Genomic DNA, 26496 nt, shown 5'->3' with positions numbered 1-26496 from the left:
TGATAACAAAATAACTAAATTATTTTTCTAATAACAAAAACGAATGATAAATATATATAGAACCAAGAAAACAAAAGTAAGTTATTGAGTTTTTTCCTAGTACAGTAAGGTTTTTTTTCTATATATGGTGATATTGGCTTACCTTTGTTTCTGAATTTTTTAAACTTAATCTTTGGAATACAAAGGGACAAAAGGTTGTTAATTGATCCTATGAAGTATCCTACTAACAATCCCTCCTTTATTCCTCATTGACTACTAGGACGTGGCCGGCGCCGTTATTGATCATTTTCAAAGTGAAAGCATGAGTTTTGTGCATTGTGAATGAACTGCTAGTCCCAAGCACCATTCTTTTGGCCCTTGCACAAAGCTGATGGCCTCGATCAATCACGGAGTAGCAACCATTGGCGAGGTAGAACTTGTTCTGCTTAGCCACGCCAGCGATTATGGAACTTGAAGTGCGTAAGTTTAACAAAGTCTAATCAAATATGTTATTTGAAATTTAAAAGAGATGATCATATCCAAACACTTCAAGTTCAATGATTTAAGGTGGATATGAGTAGTCAACTAAGCTGAGCTAAGCTAAGCTAAGTACAGTAAGGTTTTTTTAACGCGGTAATGCGTACCGCGTAAAAAACAGCGTTAATTCCCGAAAACCGCATAAAAAAACCGTGCTAATTGCAGAAAACCATGTAAAAAAACTTGAAGCTGGGACAAGAAAGGACCTGACATGAATGACATGATATGACATTGACAATGGCGTTGATAATAACATTGAGACCTAAGACTTGAGCCCTGAGACCTGAAACCTTAGATCTGAAACCTTCGACCTGAGACATGAGACCTACGACAAGAGACATAGGACATAAGACTTGAGACTTTGGACCTGATACTTGAGACAAGAGACGTGAGACTCGAGACTTGAGACCTGAAACATGACTCTTGACAAGAATCAAGAGACCTGGAACCTGAGACCTGAGACATGAAACATAAGACTTGAGACCTGAGACTTGAGACATGAGACTTCAGGCATGAGTCTTCAGACCTGACACTTGAGCCCTGAGACATGAGACTTGAGACTTGAGACCGCAGACAAGAGACTTGAGAACTAAGAATGAAATCTGAGGCTTGAGACCTGAGACCTGGTGTGTGTCATGGCTCATGTCTCAGGTCTGAAGTCTCATGTCTTTTGTCTCAGGTAAAGTCTCATGTTTCAGGTCTCATGTTTCATGTCTCAGGTTGCAGGTCTCATGTACTATGTCTCATGTCTCAGGTCTTAAGTCTCATGCCTCAGGTCTAAGGCCTCAGGTCTCAGACCTTAGGTCTCGGGTCTAATGTTTTATGTCTCATATCTCAAGTCTTAAGTCTCATGTCTTAAGTCTCAAAAAGATTATAAATATTTTTCTTTGGAAAGGACTCAAATACTCTCAAATACCGCGTAAATTCCGAAAATCGCGTAAAAAATACCGCGCAAGAAAACTGCGTAAAAAACCCTTAGTGTATATCAGGAATACATAATTCAACAATAATTTACTGAACTATTTCAAAGAAATGATCCTTCTAAGAAACAAAAATTATCCTAAAACCACAATAGGAGAATTGCTCTACAGGATATTCTCCTATTTTTTAAATACTTTATTGCTATAGCATATTCAAATCAAATAAACAATGTTTAGAATTAACTGAATCAAAGAGTTGAACTGATCATAATTGATCTAAACACTTAATTTACTTTAATAATGTAACTTAAATGTAGTGATTAAAAGACTAATAAAGACATATTAAAAAAAATCCCACACGCAAAATAATTTTCACTTAAAAAATAAGTGACATCTATAGTAAATTCTCACCATACGTAATTTCATTTGAATTTTAAGTGATGGGTCAACTGAATTCACTTAAGTGACCGGTCAAGTAAATTACACTATGACGTTCGAGTGAAATTTATCTGAATTTCTAAGTAAGTTTCTAGTTAATTATCTCTCCCTTTTTTGAAATAAAGAACATTTATAGAACACCACTTCGATTTCAAATACTTACATTACGTTTTCGCCATAAATTTATTGATTGCAAAATTCCATCTTAATCCCAAGGCAGATCGGCTACTGCGAATAGTGCGACTTCAAAAGCTTCCCTGCTGCAAACCAGAAAATCTGTCCAGTTTAATCCACAAGCTGAAACATGATATAATAGCGCCAGCACTAAATTTTACTTCGGAAGTTCGGACTTCCCACTTCCGAAAGACTTCCGACAAAGAAGAGTGAAGTACTGGATTGTCGAAAATCTATATTTTGTTGCCAGTTCACCAGCGACTTTTCTAAAAAAAATATTTAAATTCACAATAACACCTTTAAATAACTTTTTCTTACATCACGTTTAACACAAACTACCGCCAAAATCGCCTAGTAAAGAATTGAAAAAATCCAAATCCAGCATTAAGCTTTAAACGCTGCTCTTTAGAATTTTCCATTTTAAATTCTTAAAATCAACACAATTACAAACCGACATTCTCTTGAAATTCAAGTGAAGGGGAAGTGAATATTTTTTCTCACTTCAAATTCAAGTGACGACTGAAGTGAATGTGGATGAATTCACTTGAAATTTAAGTGACTGCCAAGTGAAATGTATATGTCGCACTTGAATGGAAGAAAATCACTGGAACCTTGTTTTAAGTGAAAAATCATGTGTATTTCAAGAGTGAATTTGGGTTCAGTGTAAAACCACAAGTAGGTTCAAATAAATTTTTTTTCGAATTTCAAAAGTCCTGTATTCTAAACAGTTTACTTTTTATACAAAGTTATCAACAGGAGTTTTACAAGCTTTCAAAATAAGAATGCCGTACCCGGATTTTAATTTGAAATCTTGTATACAAAAACGCTAAAATAAGAAGCGAATGAACTGAAAATTTAAAGCCAAAACCAAGCCAAATAAAACAAACAAAAACGAGAAAATGTGCTAAGAGAATATCACTTTTATTATTTTTTTCTGAAATGTTTTCTCCTTATGCGATGCAAAACAAATTTCATTAAATGAAACTTACTGTAAAATTCTCTGGTTTGTCTGGGTTGTCCAAGACTTGTAGTAGGTAAGTGTAGAGACATCATAACATATCTTGAAGGATTTCAGTAGTTTGAGAGTAGCTGAAGCGTGGTGTGCGGAAGCAAAGTCAGGCCAGAACAATGGTGGGCTTGTATGATGACGATAAAGAGGAACAAGGCGTTTTTCGATGCATTCCTTACGATAATTTTCATTATTGATGGTACCTGTTGTGAAATATGGTGACCTTCTTTCTCCGCAAAATCAGATAGTTTGCCAAACAAGCACTTTTTGCCAAACTTTTCGATTTCAATGGATCGCGTATCATGAGGTACCTAACCAACAATTGCGTTGAAAAAATGCGGCACAGGAAGAGCAGCTGTGTCCAGTTTGCAATAAGTTTCATCGTCCATCAAAATGCAACGGTTACTTTGCTTCTTCAAAATCGTATCCAGTCTGCCAATTAAATTTATTGTTTTTCAATGCTAAAAGACATACCCCTGTTAAACAGCTTATAACTTTTTTGTCTAATAAGATACGAAGTCACGGTCTTCTACAAAGTCGTTCAGTGGAAAATTTCCTTTGAAGAATTTATAAATTGGCACAAGAACCATTAGCAGGCTCTGTTGCACAGAAGAAACAAAAATGATGATGATTTTTCAGTACAAAATATCAAATTTTCCCATACAAACCTAAAAGTCCAAATTTACTCATGTAAACGTTACTTAAAAATTCTGCAAAAAAATCATGGATGAGTCTTGAAACAAAACGAAGCTTTTAAGACCCCAGGGTTTGAGAAATTCAAAAATGACCCCAAATCGACTCAGTCTACTGTGTCAGTCTACTGACACAGTAACCGAACAATTCAAATGTGTCGTCATAATAACGAATCATAACGAAGAATATTATTCAAAAACTTACCGCTGATTTTGCTTGAGCAAAGAAAACTTTGGTAAATATCGTAAATTTCAAACATGGAACATGATTTATAAAACGAGCACATGAACAAACTATCAGGTTCCAAGGCGCAAAATAATTTTACGAGTCCCCTTTTTTGTACGGCTGAAATACAAAAAATAGTGCTGTAAAAAAATACAACGCCCAAAGATCTTGAAAATACTTTTGCATGGTAAAGTTTTTAAAATGTGCTACAAGTGTGAAAATTTCTACCACCTTTTCCCAACACGAGTGATGCTTCGGTATTTTTAAAACACTAATTTTGAACTAAACTAGCACTTTGAATTCGATTCTTTAATTTTATTTTTCTCGCTGGATTTTTGTTTTAAAGTGTTTAATAGTGTTTTATTGGGTTTTATAATATACAACTGAATATCTACTTTTGTAAATAGATCCTTGTCCAAACCCTTATTTGACTAGATTGTTTCAGAGAGCATCTGCTGTGATGGATAGAGATAGTAATTTCTAAACGGAACTCACAATAGCGAGTGAAAATGACGATCTAGTCTTGTAATCTCTCCAGCAACGAGTGACCAAATGAGATGCCCACCCACGGGAGCAAGTTTCTGATGTGGATGGAAAACCCTGAATTTTTCAATGTCAACTTTGTTTGTATCGCTGCTAAGGCCACGCCATGTTGGTTAGTTTTTCATTTGCCATCAGTGAATTGGTAAATGGAAAAGTGGAAATCGAGCAAGTGGTCTTTTGGTGATGGTTTTTCACAGAGACGGTGGTTCTGCCGAGTTACCGCGACCATCCTTTGTGTCACATTTTCCAGGAACACATAAGCTCGATTGATGGAATGTCGCAATATTTCGAGTGAAAGGGAAAGCGAGAAATGTTTCCTTTTCAATAGGATGTATGATGATGTACATTTCCAAAGATGTTTAATTTCAAGTTAATAGCAGTTTCGCCAATGCTTTTGAAATAATTTTTGTATTCGTTTTTTTTGAAATAATTTTTGTCGTAGGAGGTGGACTTGTTTAATACCTCCATATTTCGGAAATGTAAAGTTACTTTTAACATAAATTGGCTTTGCTAATCATTATTGATTATCTAGGATCATGTTTACTATCGTTCCAGATTTCAGAACCATCCATGTTGCGGAATTTTCCGTAATCTAGGGAGTGGCTTGGTAAAACAAGGTACAATGTACACCGGGGTAAGGGGGGACGGTTTTTCGTATAGTTCAACTTAAAAAAATCATATAAATCAGCAGTGGATCAGTTTTGATAAAATTACATTAAATGTGATGCGGGACAAGTTGTTTAGATGTAAAGCGGGAAAAGTTATCACGTAAATTGTTATGGACTGCTGGTGTCTTCACTTACCCCGTTTTCTGGGGTAAGTCGGAACGGTAGATTTTCCTTTTGATTTCTCAGGAAATTTTCAACAAACTTGTGTTTTCTTGGTTGGATACTTTACTTAACCTATTGTTCGAACAGTCCAAAATTTTGAAAAAAGTTCATGGTACTATTAGTAAGGCATCTTTCAATGATTATTGTGTGTAATTTATGTTCGTGTGTCGAAAATTCGAGGAAGAATGACCTTAATGGGTTAAATTCCTATGAAAAAGGAAAAAAAAGTGTATCGAAAATACATACCTATTTAAGAACAAACAAGTACTTTACCCAACTTTTCATTATCCGAATGCTAAATATAGGTAAATTGTATTGAATTAAGGACAGAAAATTTAAAAAATGTGTATACATCAAGTCTGTATAAAGCCGTCCTACTTACCCCAGGTAGGGTTTGGAGATAAAATTTTAGTTTTTTTGTAAATATATGGGAGAGTGGGAAATCGTGGGCCACTTTTTTTCGTTGTTCCACATCTTCTTTATTATAAAAGATAAAATGAAAATAAAAAATGGTATGGTTTTCTACATTTTCAAGGTATCATAAGGTATTTTTTTAATAATTTTAATAAGTTATTTTTCTAAAATTCTGACTGTTTGAAAAAAAGCAATATTTTTTGGATTTTGAAAAATGGAATCGTTAGAAATCCAAATTGACCAAATAACATGAAAAGTTTATGAGTTGGCCCAAAACTGTAATTTCCTAATTCATTTCGTTATTTTAAAGCCATTTCAGATGATGAAATAAAAAAGAGAGTTGTGTATGATCGAATAGATTCCAAAACCTGGCTCGCGAACGTTTTGGCTAAATTTCTAATATAGGACGGACAAAATATTTTTCATAACTCTTCATTTGGCATAAGAAAATTGTACAGACAGGAAAAACGTATTCTAAGTTCTGAATGTGTATAAAAACATAAAAATATAGGTGGTTCAAGATGTGTGGCCCACGATTCCCCACAAGCAATGATTTCCAAATTGGTTGCGTTTGTGTGAGTTATTGATGTTTCATCAAAAATTCCTTTTCCACGTGAAAGATCATGACAAAACTAAGATCATAAGCGTATGAGCATATTTTTGTTATGCACTTTAGGTTCCCCATCGATGAAACTAGCGGGTGTTTTTTAAATTATGTAAGTAAATTTTTCTAACTTTTTTTAGCTTGATAAATTAAAGAAGCATATAATGCGTATTTGAGTCAACAACATATAGAAATATATGCTCACGCAAAGCGTCGACGATGACAGTTGGTTTGAGATTTTTATCTCAACACACATCTGAGATATTAAAAGTGCCCATGTTTCCCCATGGCCCACGATACCCCACTCTCCCCTACTCTTTTTTTCTTCAACCGCCGTTTCTTTTCTTAACTGTTTTTTTTTTATATTTAAAGATTGTTTCAATGTAGAGTATTTCGTCAAGAGCCAGCTAGTTTACGAGAAATTTGCAATTGAAAAAGATACACATCAACTCGACATCGTAGTTGAAAATAGAAAATTCCCAAAAAGTCGCTATGAACATCCGTTATTTTCAGAATCGTATCTTTTTGACAGTTATTGGATAGATTACAAGTAAATTGAACATTCTGCATTAAAAGTTTGCCATCGTCCACACTTACCCTATCTCATTTAACTGAATCGTGTTTCGAAAATAGCGTTATATTAAGATGAATTCTGGATTCGATTCTTCAAATCCTTTCAGAATCAGATTCTGAGGTACCGTCTACTACACGTACATACAACACTTTTCAACTTCAATGGCATCTAAAATCTTAATGCCTACAGATAATCATACCTCTTGTACATCAAAAGTTTTAAGGTTGATGGGACACCAAATTGACGTAGTCAGAAAAATTATTGGTTTTACCAGTGAGTTTTGAATTTTCAAAAACATGCAGTTTTCACCCTACTAAGAAAAAGGGGTCAGTTGCAACAAACTCTGTTATTAATGAAAAATCAAATGAAAACGTTTGAAAATTTATAGTTTTCGATACATTTGTGATGTCATAACGTATAAAGCACCAATTACAGTAATTTTTTGTTTTGTTCGAACTAAGTTTATCATTTTTCTATCAATAATATTTTTAAGGAAAAGTGTAAATTTGCTGGGGTAAGAAATACTACAAATATTCTATTAGCTTAATCATGAAAATAAAGCTTAGGATGGATAAAATTTGAATGTTAACAAACGCATAATGCAAAACAATCATATCCCAGCATCAGGGAACGAGATTTATCAGACTTAGTTCTGATTTTCAATTTGTTAAATTTTGCCCCAGACTGGTAAGTGAATAATAAAAATATTTATTTATAAATAATTGGTGTTTTTTTTGTGGGGAAATGGGTCACATTTTGAAAATAATTGGTGATTGTACGAAAAATATTTTTACACCAACAGTGTTGGTATAGGATAATGAAAGCAATATAAAGTTTGTGGGTGATATCATTAAGTCAATCCGTCATACTGGGTAAAGTTTTCTACGGCATCGAAAAATGTATAAAAATGTATAACTCATTCCGGAAGTTCTGGTTACTTAAATCAAAATTTTAATTCGGTTTTCATGTTTGCGATTCTGTATCCAGTTTAGAATTCGTGATCTACAGTTCGAATCATCATTAGAAATTAGAAATGAAATACTGTTTTGAAAAACTGGTTCAAATAAGATTTTGAATTTCATTCAAAATTTGATTCATGCTCATATTCATTTTCAATAGTTCGATAAAAAAAATCGAATATGAAAAAAGAAAATAAGAACCCATTATTCAGAATTCAAACTTTTAATCCTTGGAAACAGAATTAGATACATAATTAGAAATTCATAATCAAAGGATTTAAAATTGAAATTTTGAATTCTGATTCATAATTCAGATTCAGCTAATAGATTAGTTTAATATCAAGATGACTATAAATTAAATCACAAGAATAAATGTGGAATTCAAATCGCAAGAGATTGCAGATTTACAGTAGTTTTTAATTCAATTTCAAAATTTTGAATATTGTTAACAATTTGTATTCACTATTCAGCTAAAAATTAAGGTTTTATGTAGAATTTGAGTATATTTTGCAAGTTTTGTTTAATAAAAAAAACAGATTTAAAAAAAATCCACAGAATTTAATTTAAGCAATTGTTTTTTTTTCTAAACACGATTTTGAAAAACAAAACATGTTATTTTAACGTAAGAAATTCGCCGTGAATTCCATATTTTCTTAGTGTATTGTTTAATATTATTAATGATCCAATATTTTCAAGAAGCAAATTCAAAACTTAAATCTAAAATATGGATCCAGCAGATTTCAAGGATCAGATTCTAGCGCAAAATTTTAATATCTACTTTCAACTTTGAAAAATTTGATTTATTTTTACTTTTTTTTCCTTTTTTCTCAGAATTTATCTTTACGAAATAGCGATTTTTTTTAATATACTCAAGAGTTTGTTAAATTCAACTTATTTGATTTAAACATATATTTGAAAGACATTGAAGGATTTGAATAAAACTTATGATATGCTCAAATCAAATAAAGTAAATCTATAAGATTCTAGAGAAAAACAAAAAAAATTCTACCATCGCTGAAAGTAAATTCCTATTTTCTTACTAAAAAATTAAGGCTTCACAAATGTGGCTAACCTAAGCTTTGCCAGATGGCCCGATCTTATCTGGGTTTGCCTGGTTTTTTAATCAAAAAAATTAAGAAAGCTTCGCTCCGATTCGGATGCCTGATTTACATTGAAAAATGCCTGGATTTTGTCCGGATTTTTCACTTTATTTACCAAAATTAAAGCAAAGAAAAAACAAATTGTGTTGTAAATTTTTGGTAATTTATGCGTCCAAAACTCAATTTTTTAACAAATTTTATGAAAAAAATCATGAAAGGTTTTTTGGAAGTCTAAAACACGATTTTAAATCTGCTGTTAAGTTTAATGATTTTTTTTCAATTTTTTTTTTAAATTTTGTAGAGCAATTCCTGGGTTTGACGAAATTTGCCCGGATATTGCCCGAGTTAATAGCCCGGATTTGCCCGGCCCGTATACGTTTTGGCAACCTTAAGCGAACCATTATAAAAATTTTGGGACGTGTTTTCAAAAGTTACTGTTTAATTCGAAAAACTAATGCCTTATATTAAACAACTTAAAAGAAAGTCTTCCAATAATACTCACTAAATTTTTTTTAAGTTTCTTCTATCAATACATTGTTTTAGCGAAAAATATCACAAGAAAAAATCAGTCACCACCCCTGAGGCGGTTCTTTCTACCTGTTACAATATATTGGAATAAAAATTGAATGAATGTTTTGGTATACAAATACAAATGTTGGATCTAATCCTGCTTTTGCCTGATGCTCCGTTTGACGGTATGAAGCATTTGAAACTTTATTTTTCTTGATTTTTACTTGAATTCATAATTCATAGTATTTAGATTTTTAATTTTGTTTGAATTGGAATAAATGTAGGGGAGAGTGGGGTATCGTGGGCCATGGGGAAACGTGGGCCACTTTTAATATCTCAGATGTGTGTTGAGATAAAATTCTCAAACCAACTGTCATAGTCGTCGCTTTGCGTGAGCATATATTCCTATATGTTGTTGACTGAAATACGCATCATATGCTTCTTTTATTTATCAAGCTAAAAAAAGTAAGAAAAATTTACTTACATAATTAAAAAAAACACCCGCTAATTTCATCGATGGGGAACCTAAAGTGCATAACAAAAATATACTCATACGCTTATGATCTTAGTATTGTCATGATCTTTCACGTGAAAAAGGAATTTCTGATGAAACATCAATGCGTCACACAAACGCAACCAATTTGCAAATCATAGCTTGTGGGGAATCGTGGGCCACACATCTTGAATCACCTATATTTCTATGATTTTATACACATTCAGAACTTAAAATCCGTTTTACCTATCTGTTAAGTTTTCTTATGCCAAATGAAGAGTTATGAAAAATAATTTGTCCATCCTATATAATAAATTATGCCAAAACGTTCGCGACCCAAGTTTTGGAATCTGTGTGATCATACAAAGCTCTCTTTTTTATTTTTTCATCTGAAATTGCTTTAAAATAACGAAATGAATTAGGAAATCACAGTTTTGGGTCAACTCATAAACTTTGCATGTTATTTGGTCAATTTGGAATTGATGGCCCACGATTCCCCACCATTTTTCAAAATCCAAAAAATATTGCTTTTTTTCAAATAGTCAGAATTTGGGGAAAATAACTTATTAAAAAATTTAAAAAATACCTTGTGATACCTTGAAAATGAAGAAAACCATACCATTTTTTATTTTCATTTTATCTTTTTTAATAAAGAAGTTATGGAACAACGAAAAAAAGTGGCCCATGATTCCCCACTCTCCCATATAAGTAACAAATTTGCAACAAATGATTTATGAAAAAAGCGATGATCGTTTTTTTCGATATAGACAAATTTTTTCCAAATTTTTTGTATTATTTTTAAATACGTATGTATGTATGTATGTATGAGAACCCACCAGTGCCAGTGGCTGATAGGTCTTTCGACCCGATGCGGTACGGGAACTCTCGATCGCGCATTCAGATATTGTTCATGCTTAACTCATAAACAATAATTGCAGCACAACCAAGGGGTCCGTTACCTCTGGCTTGGGACAGGTCCAACTGTTCAAAACAAATAAAGAATCCTGAAAAGGAGCCTAAGTAGCCTAATCATGATTTCAAATTTGCCGAGATACTACGGCTGGCTTGAACCCACAATCCATTGTAAATCAGTTTTCTGGTCGTTTGATTACCTGTGTAATCCCCCCGCGAATCTCCAATAACAGAGTTATGCAGTTATGAAAATAATGAAAATATAAATATAATTTGAAACAAAGTAATACATTTTAAACATCTCAAATCACAGGATTCTAGAATTTCTTCAATTACACAGGAGAAACACACAAAGATTGAAATTTTGTATGGTTTAGACGTTTTCACATTAGGTTGAACCAGTTGATGCTTGATTTGAACTTTTCACTATACACTATTTTACCAATTTTTTTTGTAGATACCAAAGCAATTATTTTGCGTAGCCGTCTGCAGAAAAATCAAATTTCAAGTATTTAGTCTAATAACCATATCCACTTCCATATTTGTCTTTTTTTAATTTGTCGTTCCATTAAAATTTTAAAGAAAATGAAGAATTTAGAAGCTCAGGAATTGAAGCAAATATGAAGTGCATATCCATATGCTCGTGTAAATTCTGGCATATGAGGGCAAATGAGTAATATTTTAAGTAGCTGAACAAAAGTTATTTGGAGAGATTCGGTCCAGGGTATTGCAACTCAAGATGGTATTCAATCATTAGCCTTTAAGCAAATATAATTGAAACAATATTCACCACACTTATTTTCTTCATATAATGAGAAGGCGACACCATCAGCATCCTCTAGCGGACAAAATGGAAGCATTAATTCGAGAAATTCGTCTAACTTGTGAATAGCGTGTATTCCGACTCGACTTGATCAGGGATGCCAGTTATAATAAATGAAATTGTTTGTTTCTATTCTTGCACCATAAAAATTTTAGTAAACCAACAAATTTTATTGTTTCAAAAAATACATAGATTTGGATGCGCATAAAGTGTTTTTTTAAGAAAAATATTTTAAATTGAATCGGTCAACTGCTTAACTGTTTATCAAAATTTTGCTTACTAATAATAGTTAAGGAAAAAAATATCACGAAATTTACGTAGAAATATCGTTATTTCCCAACAAACATTTTGGCTGATTAAAAACGCCAACTCGCTGAACAAAAGCTGAGGTAAAGCGTGATGGCTGTTTCAGCTTGCTGGCTGAATAAAGGTAAACTGAAGTGTTATTTCAGCGTGAAAAGAAGTTTTAGTGCAGCTAATGGGAGAAGTTGAAGAGTAGTTTACGTATCATTTTTTCAGCCTTTGTTCAACCATTCCTGCTACCTTTGAAATTTGACAGACTGATATGAACTGTGGTAAAACTGCAATGCATGATGGCGGATTTTTTGACCTGAAATTATTTTTGTTTTTCTTATGAAAACCATTTTTCATAATTTCTCACTACCTTAATTGTAAAAGGTAGAATGGTTTACTGGGAGGATTGCATGCTCGATTCGAACAGATGAAAAAATACCATTCCAACATTAAACATTTCCTTTCCGCAGAGTGGCATTTTGGTCGTTTAAGAACGACAAATTTTCGTCGCGCCGCAGACTTCATGGTTGGTTCTGCGTAAAAGCGGCTTGCGACCAGTAAGCCGGAGATTAAAAGTTCGGGACAGGTTAAAAACAAAACAAAAAACATAGAGGGGAAAAGTGAGTGCCAAACATCGGGCAGATATCGATCATTTTATTTTTTTTATTTTTTTTTCGGTCACACTGTCAATTGACGTTTAATGACTTTGGCTGGATAATTTCTCCAAATCCAGATGATTAAGGGCTGAAAGCACGCTTCTTTGTGAATTTTGATGGCCTTCTTTCAGCCAGGTTGCTGATTTAAAAAGTAACCAAGATATTTTTTCAGCCCTTTTTCAGCAAAAAATGTTTGTTGGGTTTCTCTTTACTAGATGACGGGTGTCGCTTTTCAATTTGGCAAAAAATGGGGTTTTAAACGATTCGTATTAAAAGATGGTATTGTTATTGTCTCATGCTAGATTTTTCTTGATAATATTTGAACATTTTCAAACAAATTGGTTTATCATTATCAAACTATAAAGTTTTTTAGATCATTTATCAAATCCAGATCTTAGGTCAAAGGACATTATACCTAGCTTTTATCCAGCAATAACATGACAATAATCTCTCTTGAATGTTTATAATTAATAAATTGATTAAAAAAATCAATTTTAACAAAGCGTTTCAGAAATGCTAGTGCTTGAGCTTGAGCTTGAGCTTGAGCTTAGACAAACCGTACATTTCAGTAGTTGCTACTCCGTGATTGACAAGAACCATCAAAATTGTACATAGATCCAAATAAATGGGGCTTGGGATTAGCTCACCATTTTCTGTGTACACGTTTCGAAGGTTCCTTATCTTATTTATATGGTCAATAACGGCGCCGGCCACGTCCTTACGGTTCATCGGGGAAAGAGAAGGATTGTTAGTTCGACTTCCGTTGCTACTAGAGACCGAATACACCTCTAAATCTCCACGGTCGTCACAGGAAGGGTGGTTTGTTAGTGGGGAAGGTAAATAAGATCTGGATTCCCTTTGGGAAGGGATGTGATCAAAGCAAAGTTAAATATTTAATGATCGTCGCGTCACACACTATCGAGTACCTCGCGTTTTTATTTAGAGCAAATACGTCCTAATGTGGCATTGTCATACACGTACAATGTAATTAACAGCGGTGCAACTTACCGAATTTTACCGCGCGTTTAAGACGAGAAGAGCAAAGCGTCCTAACGTCCTAACGTATAATGCACTTGGCACATGTGCAATTCACCAAATTTTTACCGCACGCTTATAACGAGAAGAGCATAACGTCCTATCGTGGCATTGTCATACACGCATGACGTATTTAGTACTGGTGCAACTCACCGCAAATTATCGCGCGCTTAAAACTAGAAGAGCTAAAACGTCTGAACGTGGGATTGTCATACACGTACAATGCACAATTTTATCGCGCGTTGAAAATGAGAAGAGCAAAACGTCCTAACGTGGCATTGTCTTACACGTACAATGCACCTAGCACGGTTGCAACTCACCGAATTTAAACGCGAGCTTATAACGAGAAAAGCAAAACGTTCTAACTTGGCATTGTCATACACGTAAAATGCTCTTGTCACCGGTGCAACTAACTGAGTTTTATCACGCGTTTATAACGAGAAGTGCAAGAACGACCTAACGAGCGAACATGTTCTTACGCATTATGCAAACGGGGATAAAACAAAAAAAAAAAAAACGCGAACGATCGCGCCACGCTTGCCTGATGTACCCTTTTCCCAAGCAACTGAATGGAGGAGGAAATCTCCATTGTTACTCTCTTGCTGCTTTGCACCCCCCCCCCCCCTTTGCACACACACACACACACACACACACACACACACACACACACACACACACACACACACACACACACACACACACACACACACACACACACACACACACACACACACACACACACACACAACACACGCACACACACACACACACACATGCTATCTTGCATAACTTTGAGTTTAAAATTTTAAAAAAAATATCTACAAAATAAATAATACATTTTGGCATGAATGTTTGAAATACTAGTAGCTAACTAAGATTTACTGTTTTTTGGCATCCCTAAATTGCAATTTTATCGATGTTAAGTTTATCGGTGCAATTTCAGAGCATTACACTGGACGGGTTTGTTGATGATTTTGCATGAAATTCTAATTCTTAAAGCCTCTGAATACGGGAGCGAGCCCAAAATCTGATACCTACTTCTATGAAGTCCTAGCCAAGTCAAAGCATAGTCGAGTCTTATGAAAAAAAAATTAACTATGGTGAGCGAGAAAGTAAAATGAACTAAACCTGCAATCTCTCCTAGTGCGCAACTTTTCAAAATCAAAACCCGTGTTGGAAAGATATCGATGAATTTATCGATATTTTTCGACGATAGCGTTTAAGAGCTTTCACCAGTTTCACATACGCTAGCACCATCTGTTTTTCAGAATCGAAATCAACCAGTTTTTCAAAAGCTCTTCTTTTTCGTCAATTCAAAGCTTTGCGTTGATTCAAAAGCTCTCATCTTCACGAACAATTCGAGCAACAATAATAAACTTCTGAAGAATGTTTTAGCTTAGGTAAAGTAAAAATTGTACTTAGCTGCCTGATTTACGCTGCTCATTTTCGTATCATACACGTTGTAGTTGAAAGTTGTTGATCTGTCGGTCGGTAAGCGCTCCAAGATTCACTTGTTTTCGGAAATCTCACACCAACGCCTTCTTTGATTGAAGCGTTCTCAAAGCTTTCCATTTACCGTCATGCTTGAGCTTTTCACTGAACTTTAAACAAAAATGCCATCCGGTCGCCCGAAACAAATTTACGAAACGAATTTTCGATTAACAAAACACTGAATTGCGCAAATGTTATACTATGGCTGTTATGAATTTCACCGGAAAACTAATGAGGATCATTTCTCCTGTCGATTAATCAATGAAAATAAACAAAAACGGGGCTAAAAACTGATAAATATAACTTTAAAATACCGACGACGAAAATCGCGTTTGTCCCGTTTCAGAAATGCTAGTGCTCCAAAAAAACAAAAAGCTAACAACTAATATGATTCGGGCAGAGAGCGAAGCCGAGAGACGAAATAACGATGCGTGTCGTGCATTTCTTGGTCTGTCGGCTTCGCTCTCTGCCCGAATAACCACCCACCGTACCTACTCGGAGAGCAAACAAACACGTTTTGCTGGACCGCTGCTTGTAGTTCTAGAAATTCAGGAATGATTTACGTTTATAATTTTCATATTTTTGTGAAATCTCACAGCGTGAATTTTAGCACCTCACTAGAATGTAGATTAAATGTGCTTTCCAATGAATATACTCTTGATTGGTCCAAACAAAGTAAAAGCACTGATGATCCGGGTACAACCTGACAGTGGACCACAAAAACAGATGAAATTTCAATTTGTAAAAAAATCGCGCAAAGTAGTGAACTTTGAAAAATTCCAGTAAATTCAATTTTTGTTGCATAAAAAATCTAAAGACAGCAAAATGTTGGAATTTTAATAGATTTTGTAGTCATATTTTTTTCAAAACTCTACCATCGCTCAAACAGTATTTACTAGCAGTCGAATGAAAAGTAGGTTTTTTAGACCACTTTTTTGAACTTTTTGTGACCATTTCATTAAAAAAAATTTGAAAAAATATTTCTTGTCTTCATGATGTAGGCATTAACTTCAGCTTTCATATGCATAAGTCAAATATTTTTTTGGACATGTATTATATGAACTACAGCAATTTTCCTGAGGCATGTTTTTTCGGATATTTTTTCTTTCGTGCTGAATAACGGGAAAACTATAAGGTTTAGCTATATATAATGTTCTAAACATATTTTACTGACATTACAAGGTTTCTAGTGACATAAGTTTCATTGTAATCGGTTATATATAAAAAGAGTTATGACGATTTTAGCTTGGAGTGTCAAATTGACACTCCTAGTGCTGATTAGGGTAATGAAATCTAATGCGGATGAGGGTTAAATATAACTAGGAAAAATTAATAATAGTCATTTTTGAATTTCAATTTTTTTATTACTTTATCTATATTTAATTTTCGTCCTTAGCTAAGCTTTTAAAATTTGTATTAAGCTTCCGCTTATTTTGATTTGCCGTTTTGTATGACATATTCTAGGTAACGGATCGTTGTTAAAAACTCGAAATAAAGACAAAGATGAAATAAAATTTATGGAATTTGATTTAGAGAAACTTAAAGGCGCAAATGTTTGATTAAGAAGTTTGTAGTTTGTTGGCTTTCTCGTTAAGTGTTGGCGAAAATTTGCAATGCAAAAGTCTAAAATCTGTGCAGGCAGATTTTATGGCGAGTGTCGTAAATCAATGTATTTTTAGTTATTTATGAAGTCATAATAAATTAGTCATTTATTACGAATTCTTGACCTTAAAGTTTATGATTCTAATAACATTCCCTTTTCATTCTTTCTTTTTTAAACTTTGCGCTAAATCGATAGGAATATTACAATCACGATGTTTAAGAGTATCAGCAGCGGTCAGGTGTCAAAGCTATAATAACACTCAATTTTGACACTTGCTCCTCGGTATTGAAAAAGCAAGCCAGGAGCAATATTTGAATGCCGACCAGCTCCTGATTTGACAGATGCTAACAAAAGGAAATAGCATCAAAAAACAACAACCCCTATCGGAGTGTCACCAGTGGCTAAAATGGAAACCAGTTTAGCACTTACCGGTGCGCAAATGTACTGCTAAAGCTAAAAAAGGACCTAGAATGTGTCCGGGTTTGACACCTGGGATAGCACTTATCGCTGCCGATGCTTTAAGGGTTTAGACAACGTTTTAAGAATTGTAAGAATATTCGCTGTTAATAATTCATATTTATTCAAATAGTAATCATTTTACTTCCGCCTTTTTTTATATGCTACGCCACACTTTTTGCGATTGTCAATTGAAAAATCAGGACACCTGGCATCTCTGATCAAAGCTCCGAAAAAATTCACAGTGTAATAGTTCCATTTCTGTCGCCAGATAGCGCTATTCGTGTCTCCCGATTTCTCGTTAAGTGGTGTATATCGGTTCTAGTATATCTGCTTTAAGTGATCAATGAACTCATTTATTTATCAAACCACTCCGACGAAGTAGAAAACTTTGAAAACTCTGAAGTACATCAGCTAGGGAAAGTTTTTATAAAAATTCCAACATATGCGAGTATTTTGAAACGGTTTTTTGTCGCTTGGGGGCCGATAACACCCCTCCCCCCTCCATAGGGGATGTCATTCCCCGAAAGGTCGAAATCCCAATTGTTTGTTAACTTTTTCTGATGCAATCATCCTGTTCAAATCGAGCAAATTGTAGAAATGCATTACCCAAAGACAGGATCTCGAAAATGTTTCCATCGAACCACACTTTCGAATCGTTTGTGTTCACTACGACGATGTTTAACCACAAACAAATGAAGTCGCGCGGACAAGAATAAATCGTTTCCCGTGATCGGCTGGCTGGCCGGCAGCTGCTTGGCCACATACCTGTACCCTTCTTCTTACCCTTGGGCCCGTCTTTAGGCAGATTCCGGTCAACGGCCGGTCCGGTTTTCGTTCACAGTATTTATTGTGTTTTTTTTCGCGTCATGGTCCATCGCATGAACTGCATCAAGTTAAGTTTATCAGACGCGAACACAGGCAAGATTTGTCAGTCCTCTATATGGACGCGGAATGTCTGCCGATTCGTCGATTCGAAATAGCCAAAAATTATTCGCACGTTCGCTGGCCCCCGAAAACCAGGTTGAGCTGTCTGTCTGCTGGCCCCAAAAATAATAATGGTGTTCGCACAATGCTGTTGTTGTAGTGAGGAGAGATCGAGGGGGTCTTGTTGTCGATACACAGTTACAAAATCGTCTGGAGAGCTGGTACGAAATTGCTATTTGTGTTCCTCTTCCTGCCTTCGGATTCCCCTTGACTCCATCGAAAGGCCTCAAAATCTGCGCGTGGAAACCCCACCGACACTGTATTAAGTCAGCGAGTGCAGTTCAAAAATGAAACGAATGAAAAAAAAAAATCAGACATCCTCCCCCTCCGGAACAGGCCGAGACAAACCCCTTCTGGGAAACCAGTTTCACATTTTCGGTCAGTTTTTTACTGGCTGGCTGGCTGGCAAAGGTAGGTATATTGCACACCAAACATCATCGATGATGGCGATGGCCGAGGCGAGAGCAGAGAAGGTAGCCGAGAGCCAGCCATTCGAGTAAGAGTCGTTCATGTTCCTCGATACCTTCTCGGTTCGTTGATTAGTCCGGCCACCGTCAATATGTATTGGGCAGAGGCCAGTGCAAAATATCACGTTCCACATCCAGCCCGGGGAACGTCCATTGTTATTCGGCGAAATCCGCCGTTCTCTTTTGTCCGGTTAATAGGTACATTTATGTATGACAGACAGCTTATCACAAAATGTTAAATGTCATTATCGCGGTGGAGTCTAGGCAGTGAGTCCTTTTAATTGATGGGATTCGGCCGAACGAAATATACTGGATTATTTTTTTTCCCGATTGTTGTGTACGTGTAGAAAAAGAAATCGTGCAAAAAAAGTTCAAAACATTCAGGCAAAAATCATCGTTTATTTCGAGTAAAGTGGTCAACTTGGACTGTAAATTGATTATTTTCATTCTGATGTGCATTGAGTAAACTCGGGAAGCTCAAACATTTGTTTTGGAAATTATTTTCTGCTACGGTTACTCCGGCACTTCTGGTCAATGTTTCTGTCGAAAAGCTATGTCCGAATAAAAACGGGAATTTCTAGGTCCAGTTTTCACATGTTCGGATGACTTAACCTTATTTTCTGGAAAATAATCTTTATCATGCCACATTTGGCACCATTTGTTTGATAAGAGATTTCAAGTTTTTTTTTAAATAAAATATTAATTAAACCTGCCTATTTCTTCCCGTCCCACACTGACAAGAAAGGGCCTAAAATTATTCGTACGCAAACAATCTATCTTATAAAATATGGTCCTTTTTGCCTGATATGTTCTCGATTTATGTCAAATAAACTGGTTAGGGGGCCTTCTATCCTTCCCAATCCCCTCACCAATCCTCCACACTGCAAGGCGTAAGGGTCTATGGCAATCGTAGAAACATACCTCGTTTCCAAATACTTTTCCATTGATTCCATCATTGGGCCATCCTCCCCCTCCTATATAAGAATATTGGACCTGCTCACTGGAAGGAAGGTGATGTCTCAAATAATCATAGATGAGTCATTAATAATCGAGTAATGCAGAAAAATGTATGGCAACCCTCCTGACTACCTATATTCTCAATCCTATCCTCCAACTGAAAGAAAGGAATGGTTTCCAATAAACATAGAAATATTTCTCGTATTTAAATATCATCCCATGCCAAACATGGTTCCATTTGCTTGGTTAGTTCGAGTTATGCAAAAACTTGTAAGGGAGTCCCATCCCCCTTCCTTTCTACACATTGGATGGATGGGTTAGTAATTAATAGAAATATTTGGTATTATTAGCTCGATTAATTCTTGAGTCAGGCAAAAAAATTGTATGGAAGCCTTCCCCCTTTGATTCTCCTCGCTGAAAAAAAGGAGGGGCCTCAATTTATCATAGTCACATTTCTCGTATTCAAACACCCTCACATGCCAAATTTACTCGACCAACTCTCCATTTATGATGAAAATTGTAAGGGACCCCCTCCCCACCCCCTTTTATCCACCCAATTGAAGGAGTGAGGGGTACCAAATATTCATAGAAGCATTTTTCGTACCCAAATACACTTCCATGTCAAATTTGTTTCCATTTAATGGAATAGTTTTCGAGTTATGCAATAAAAATTGTATAAAAGATTCCCCCCTCACTTTCCTTTCTCTCCGCTGAATGAGGGAGGTATCTCGAATGACCATAGAAAAATTTCTCGTACTTAATTTCCCTTAAATGCCAAATTTGGTTCCATTTGTTTTAATAGTTCTCGAGTTATGTAAAAAATTACACAGAAAAATTTTTTGACTATTACGTGTCACTGAAACTGCAACCTTTAAATTAAATCAACCTTTAATTAACAAAACCTGTAATTTGCAATTGTTTTCCTTGAAAGTTAACGAAGATGGCATGTAAAATAGTTGTACACTGAAAATTAAATGTCACGTAAATTGTTTTTCGACCTGTAAAATTACGGTAAATGTCCTGCTCCTTTTTGTTACAGGACATTTGCGTAATTTTACAGGAAATAATTTTTGCTGTGTATAAGAGAGCCCCCCTTCCCCCTTCCTATTTTTCCACTGGAAAAAAGGGAGGGGTATCAAACCGTCAGAAAACATTCCTCGCACCGAAAAACACTCCCATGCCCATGGTACCGCTTGTTCGATCGGTTCTCGAGTTATGCACACATTTGTCTATTGTTCGGGAGGCCCCCTCCCCACTTCCTGTGAGAGGCAGGGGTTTCGAACCATAACAGGAATCTTTCCCGGCCTTTAATATTCCCACCTGCCAAGTTTCGCGCAATTCGGATCAGTAGTTTTCGAGTCTATAGGGAACAGACAGGCAGACAGATAGACAGAAATTCATTTTTAGGGGAGATAAGAGCATAACGAGCACTCGGGGCATAATAAGCGCTCCTCTTTTCCACGAAAGTATGAATTTTCATGAGACACAGTTTTGTAGTTCCTATAGTCTAAATTATTCAGCAGAAAGGAAATCTTCTTATTATGTTTACAGAAATATAAAAAAAACCAACAAGGTTCTCAAGAGACAAAAAAATTATAATTTTTGAGCACCGGGAAATAAGCACTTATGAATGTTAAATCATTATAATCTATAAGGTATAAACTGCAACATGATGTACACATCGTTCCTCAATCTCCATCATTATTAATTTTTTTGATTTTTCACTATAATCATTTTTTAAACGCCAAATTTTTTTAAGGTGGTCATTATGCCCTTCCCAGCCAACATGAAATCGTAAAAGAAATCATCGTCGAACTCGTATATAGATGCAACTCAAATCGGAATCGTAAATATGTACACTTACCATTCGACCATATCGTTTATTCATCGTAGAAGATGCAACTTCCCAATGAAATACGACTTAGTTACGATATGTTGGATGAAGTCGTATTTAGTTCCGCCGATGTCAAATGAAATCTTATAACGATTTGATTTATTGATGGATATATTGGCTGAGCCCGTCATCCCGATATCTTAAAAATTATCTTATATATAGTTGCCTCCTTAAATATAACACATACTGGTTTTTCACTGTTTGAACACTGCAGTTTAAATCTATAATATTATTAATGCTGTTAACTTCTCTCATAAATCGGAATGCTGGCTCGTTGCGACTGTAATTTGTTCTTCGATTTTCAAGAGCGTAACGTCTACGTCGTCTAAGAGCCAAGGTACTGGAATTAGCCGTCAATCGGGAACTCAAAAAGGTCGAATTCACGATACCTCGATCTATTTTCAAAAAGAATAAAAAATCGTTCATGCGGTGCCGGTGCATAAGATTTCTTAAGAAGCATTTTATTGGTACACAAATTACTTTCGAATCGAAATCGTAAATGACTTCGAATAAATTCGTAAAGAATACTACGTAAGCATCGTCTTTCGTATCACGTTGTATGTTTACTAGAATGTCACATTAGTAGGCAAATTAACACCGTGTCTTTCCTATATGGCTACAAATATTATAACAAGTATGATTATAATCGTATAATCGGTCACTTTACCCACGATATAAATATATTTAATGCGATCAAATTAGACTCGTATTAACAGATACTTAGCGTTCGCCCACATCTCATAATGATATTAAAACTTCATCGTGATAAATCGTGTTCAGTGGATGTGCAATTTTGCGATCGTGCTTGAAATTTTGTATCAGCATTTGAATTTTGTGAAAGTTGACGACTAAAGCAAACAAGCAAACGGAGGAAAAAAAATAATAAAGGTAGGTTTTAGAAAAACAACGTTGGACAGAAACCTCACTAACATTTTCCTTTCAAAAATAACAGGATTTCTCTCCCCTACTAGGCTCAGATAAAAAAAACCCGCCGGATAATTACCCGGCGATTTGCATGTGCATACTACGAGTATCAAGGAATGTTCACGGACAGAATTGTGGCCCGACAATTTCCGCTGTAAACCCGGAAGAAAGAGGCGTCAAAGATCCTGAGGGAGGCATGGAGGCGGTGGCAGTTAGGAAAGTAGCGAGCGGGACAATGCCCGGTTGCGGTACCTACTAAAATATATGTAGTGCATTTCAATGTGAGTTATAATAAAAATCAGTTAAAATCATTAATTAATTTTATATCTTCCTAGCGTCGTATTTCAATCACAATATTACACATAACATGCTACATAAAATGGTCCGCAAAATCGTTTTATGATACAAATCGTACATGAGTACATCCCAACTCACATAAAATATCGTTTAAAGAGTCCCTCAAATGTCAAATTGCATCATATCGTACAAGCTTACAACACACATCTTATATAATGTAACTTAAGTTGTCAATCGATGTTAAAATCTCTGAACATCGTATAAGACTGCAACACATCTCGCATAAAGGGTGACATAAATCGACATTCCATCGTCAGATTGCTTCGAGTCATACAAGAGTACAAAACATCTCGCATAAAGGGTGACTTAAATCGCCAATCCATCGACAGATTGCTTCAAGTCGTACAAGAGTTCGGCACACCTCGCATAAAGGGTGACTTTTATCGCCAATTCATCGTCAGATTGCTTCAAGTCGTACAAGAGTTCAACACACCTCGCATTAAGGGTGACTTAAATCGCCAATTTATCATCATATCGCTTCAAGTCGTAAAAGGGTAAAACACACATCGCATAAAGTGTGTATGGAACTGTCAATCCTCCCATCATCGTAAATGCGCATGAATCGAATCCTTTAATGTAACGTACTAAACGACGCCAACGCGACATAAAGTACCAAAGTATTTCTAACATCGTAAATGACATCACATATGATGTTGTCGATGTCATAAACCAGAAAATAACGAAAACATGTACGTATATTGCCTCCACTTTTGGTAGGTATATGCTTTTTTCTAACGTCATGTACGATGATTTGTGTCGACATAGACGTACGTATATCTTTTGATATACCTACCAAATTGTTGGCTGGGTTTTCTCCCCTATATAGATTTTAATACATTTTTTAGAAATATCGTTGGTGAACTGCCAGCTGAACACAGACTTCCGACAACCTAGTACTTCATTTTCCGCTGTCGAAAGTCAGTCAGAAGTCGGAAGTTCGGACTTCCGAAGTAGAATTTAGTGCTTGTGCGATAATACCATCTTTATGGCATTCGCGACTTTATATTAACGTTGAAGTTTGCGGACAGCTGAAAAACTTTTTCGGAACAGCTGTGTTTGATATGTACTCTTGGGCTCAAACTCGCGGACATCGGCTAAGGAGACAACTGACTTACCAACTGAGCTATATCCCAAGCCCACTGCGTTTTATAAAAAATTTGCGAAAGTATAGTTTTTTAGTTCTGAACGTTCCAGCTTCTAATTTTTTCTAAATTTTAAAGATTTACATAAGTATCCCGGATTAGACTATGGGGGGGCGTTAGTAGAGGGGGGTGGGTTAGAGACAATTTTTCTCGTGAGGGCTATATAAATAGATTTTTTATGAGTCATCCTATATAATCCAAATATTTTAAGAATACAAAGAAACTGGAAATGAGTTCAGTATTTTGCCCTCAAATAACCATTGAAGATTGAAATCGCGCAGATCAGCGCACAAACTTCCAACTTTAACAGGATGCCATTTCTATCACAGTTGATATTTTTTTCGTGATACTTTCACACAAGCTAGATAAATTTATAAACTCTTTATTCAAGGAGTTTCGAACATTTTTCAGGCGCTAGGAAGACAAATTCAGCTGATATAGTAAAAGTAGCGAAAATAGAGATTACCTCACAAAATAAGGTGTAATTTTTTGTCTAATTTTACGTTTTTATTTCATAATTTGGTGCCCGTCGCCGAAACCAACATCATATTCAAACCGCTTCAACTTTTGAACGCGTTGATCGATTTTGATAAAATTTGGCCACATACTAGAATTTAATGTTTTACATGAGGGGTGAGCAACCATTTGAAGCAACGGGTCACTTTTGATTTGACATTCTTTCGGCGGACCGCATTAAAAACAAAATTCAAGAAAAATTGATTGCAAAGCTTCACGTATTTTATTATAAAGGCAAAATTTTACCAAAAATAAAATTGAAAAAGGATGAATAAAACGAATTCATGTCTTTGCATAATTTTTTTTTAAGTATAAGCTGATAAGACCAGCCGAAATTGAATAATCACTAATCTTGATAAGAGATCCATAATGTTTGAATTGATTTGAAATGTTAAGCGAAAACATTTTTTTTGAAAAAAAGGAAACATCATTTGCTTCCCTTTTATTTATTAAAAATGAAAAATGTTGAAAGTGTTTCTATGGTTCGTAAAAAGATTTGAATCGTTTTCTGAGAATACCTCGTTTTTGTTCGAACAAATGCGATGGTATTTTTCGTCATCACTTCCATTTAAAAGTATCATGGAGCTTAACCATAGCGATTATTTTCTGTGATTTTTCTTGAATTGTTTTTTTTCACAATTTATATAAATTTTGTCGTGAAGCCTCAGTTTTTTTTCTAGAAACGGTGATTATTTTTTAATTTGAAGTCGCGTATGAATTCATTGCATTGAGATATTGAGCAAGGTTTAAAAAATTCAAAAGGTTTGAAAAATTCATAATTTCACAGATTTTTATCCAGATTTGTTTGTCAATGTTACGGTTGAAATTTTTGATTCTAGAATTTTTTACAGATTTCATAAATTTTCTCAAATAATCTAATTTAAATACCTCTGGGATAGGTCCTCTAAGGCTGAAACATGAAAATCTTATGAATTTGGTGATGTGAATTGCTAATTTTTCAAATAAAATGACTCAATTCAATCGATGTTTGGCATGATTTGCCAATGAAGTTTCTTTAAATAGCACCACAGCGAGCAAAACAACGAAATTGTAGTGAATACAACTACAGACGATAGATAAATTTAAAAAAATGAGTAAATAAATATTCTCAATCGGATTCAATCAACGCGTTGTACCTAAATATGAATTAACACATTTAAACGTGTGGAATTTCGATGCTGTCAGTTTCACGAAACGACAACGTTAGCGAAAGTTACGAGTGAGAAAAAGAGAGCATATGACGATCATTCATTCTGTTAACGAAGCTTGGAGATATAGGTCGCGTTTATAGAGTGAAAAAAATAGAATCGCGGAAATTTCGAAATTTGTCCGAATATACGAATAAAAGTACGACAATGGCGCAGTCAGTAAGTGTGAAAGTGAAAAGAATATAGCATTACGGGTTAGGAAAGTATCTGTTCAAAGGAAATCGGATTGAAATTCGAGTTGCAGTCACGGTTTCTCTGTTCTCCATTTTGAATAATTTTATTTTAAAGATTCTAGTTTAATTGAGTGGCAAGAAATCTTAATGGATTCGGATTCGGATTGACAAACACGGAGTTTTTTTTTATCCCGATGAAAGACTCGGATCCCGATGAAATATTCGGACTGATTTTGAATATTCCGATGAAAGACTCGGATAAAGTGTTTTGATTCCGATGAAAGACTCGGATCGTTATTTTCAATTCCGATGAAAGATTCGGATTCCGATGAAAGACTCGGATTGGTTCTTGATTGTCCGATGAAAGACTCGGATAAGATTCTGTATAAAAGATTCAGATCGTAAATTGAAATTCCGATGAAAGATTCGGATTGTTTGATATTCCGATGAAAGACTCGGATCGTAACTTGAAGTTCCGATGAAAGACTCGGATTAGAAAAGATTATATAAAGTGTTTTGATTCCGATGAAAGACTCGGATCGTCATTTTTAATTCCGATGAAAGATTCGGATTGTTTAAAAGATTCAGATCATAAAATG

General features: G+C 35.1%; 1 protein-coding gene across 2 annotated transcripts in view; it reads left to right on the top strand.

Moving 5' to 3' along the window:
• LOC129748402 (protein argonaute-2) overlaps positions 1 to 26496 on the top strand; it is a 98088-nt gene that overhangs the window by 1388 nt on the left and 70204 nt on the right. The gene's annotated exons all lie outside the window — the stretch shown is intronic.

The sequence above is a fragment of the Uranotaenia lowii genome, chromosome 2 (assembly GCF_029784155.1).
Source record: "Uranotaenia lowii strain MFRU-FL chromosome 2, ASM2978415v1, whole genome shotgun sequence".
NCBI lineage: Eukaryota > Metazoa > Arthropoda > Insecta > Diptera > Culicidae > Uranotaenia > Uranotaenia lowii.
This window is presented reverse-complemented; position numbering and strand designations above follow the sequence as displayed.